Raw genomic sequence first — 2,146 nt, 5'->3', positions numbered from 1 at the left:
CGGAGAGGGAAGGAGAAAGGGCAACTCGAGTATGTTATAAAGATACATGGCTTTTTTTGTTTTTGTTTTTGTTTTTTGTGTATGGGTGTACTGCCTGCATATGTATCTGTGTACCACTTACGTGCAGTGCTCTTGGAGACCAGAAGGGAGCGTTGGATCTTCTGGAAATGAAATTACAGCCGGCTGTGAACTGTCACACCGAACGGCCTAGAAACTGAACGTGGATCTTCTGGAAGAGCCGTCAAAGCTCTTAACCATTGGAACATCTCTCCAGCACCGTCCACCACTTCTTTTTTTAAAGCAGGTTCTCCTGTAGCTCAGGCTGGCCTCAGACTCACTATGGAGGCAAGGCTGCCCTTAAATTCTTAATCTTCCAGTCTGCCTCCCTTTGCTGAGATTACAGGCAGTGTGCCCTATGTGCATATTTAACACTATTTTATACTCTGTTACTCCCTAGTATGGCTGTGCAGGTGCAAGCTCCTGTCCAGCCACACATTTCTCAGGACCTTGAAATGGAGTTCGTTAGCTACGGCAGCAGCTGTGATCTCACCCCCTGCCTCCTCCACTTCGGAAGCTGTTGCTTTACTGGTGGTTTCTATTGGCCTTACCTATCTCTCTCTAATTAAATGCAACCAGACAATCTTCTGAACACACTGTAAAGCAAGTCGCAGTCTTTAGACTTTTATCTTTTAAAGGACTGGCTTAGGACATACATTTAAAACTCCAACCTAGAAATGTGTGTGGTAAGCCAGGCAATAGTGGCGCACGCCTTTAGTCCCAGTACTTGGGAGGCAGAGGCAGAGAAACCCGGTCTCGAAAAATAAATAAATAAATAAACAAACAAATAAATAAATAAATATTTTAAATTTAAAAAAAGAAAGAAAGAAATGTGTGTGGCTTGGTAGAGGAAAAAGCTAAACAGGGGACTGGAGAGATGGCTTGGCTGGGGTTTTGGGGAGGTGGGGGTGTTTTCTTTTTTCTGTGACAAGGCTTCTTGTAGCTCTAGCTGTCCTGGAACTCACTCTGTAGACCAGGCTAGCCTTGAACTTGGAGCTCCACCTGCCTCTGCCTCCCAAGTGCCGAGATTAAAGGCGAGCGAGCGCCACCACCGCTCCACTATGGCTAAGCTAGTAACACTGGCTGCTCTTACAGACGACCTGGGTGTGATTCCCAGTAGCCACATAGTGGCTCACAACCCTTTGTAACTCCAGTCCCAGGGAATCCAATGCCCTCTTCTGGCCTCTGTGGGCAACAGACACACACATGGTACACAGACAAACATGTAGGCAAAGCACCCAGACACACTAAAAAAGGTGGAGGTGGGGGAAGCTAAACAAAAATGAAGTCTGGAAGACTGTGCTCTGAGTGGAGAAAGCTGTCAGCGGACATCAGGGGACCTTTTCCCAGCTATGTTAAAAGTCCAAGATGACTGTCTTCTCTCTCTTCAATGAGGCGGCCAACATGCAGATGCCAACATACAGATCTCCACGTAGACCCTGACGGCCAAGACTATCCATCGCTCTTGAGGTCGAGCCCAGCAACACCATCAAGAATGTCAAGGTCAAGACCCAAGACAAGGAAGGCATCCCACCTGACCTGCAGAGACTGATAACAGATGGAGGATGATCGCACCCTGTCCAACATCTAGAAAGAGTCCACCTTGCGCCTGATGCTGCGCCTGCGCGGTGGCATCATCGAGCCATCCCTTCATCATCTTGCCCAGAAGTACAACCAAGACAAGATGATCTACAAGTGCTACGCATGCCTGCACCCCCGTTCAGTCAACTGCCGCAAGAAGTGTGGCCATACAAACAACCTGGACCCCAAGAAGGTCAAATAAAGCTGAAGCGGTACCTGGCCCGTGACCTGGGACTAAATAAAGTCACCTTCCATGGACTGGAGCAGGGAAAAAAAAAAGTCGGAGTTGCTGGGCGGTGATGGTGCACACCTCTATTATTCCTAGCCCTCCAGCAGGTGGAGCTCTGTAAACGCAAGGCCAGCCTGGTCTACCTAGCAAGTTTCAGCGAGGGCTACACAGAGAAACCTTGTCTCTAAAAACAAAACATAAGTTCAAATTACTCTGAAATGTTATCATAAAACATCTGGAAGTTGCTTTTGGTTTTTTTTTTTTTTTTTGGTTTTTCGA

At 47.3% G+C, this 2,146-nt stretch overlaps 1 pseudogene; it reads left to right on the top strand.

The window, feature by feature from the left end:
- The first annotated feature begins 1,409 nt into the window (after positions 1–1,409).
- LOC116093244 lies at positions 1,410–1,840 on the top strand (annotated as a pseudogene).
- The last annotated feature ends 306 nt before the right edge of the window (positions 1,841–2,146 follow it).

This window comes from Mastomys coucha, unplaced genomic scaffold (genome assembly GCF_008632895.1).
Source record: "Mastomys coucha isolate ucsf_1 unplaced genomic scaffold, UCSF_Mcou_1 pScaffold16, whole genome shotgun sequence".
Lineage (NCBI taxonomy): Eukaryota > Metazoa > Chordata > Mammalia > Rodentia > Muridae > Mastomys > Mastomys coucha.
The sequence above is the reverse complement of the archived record's forward strand: the minus strand, read 5'-3'. Positions and strand labels throughout refer to the sequence as shown.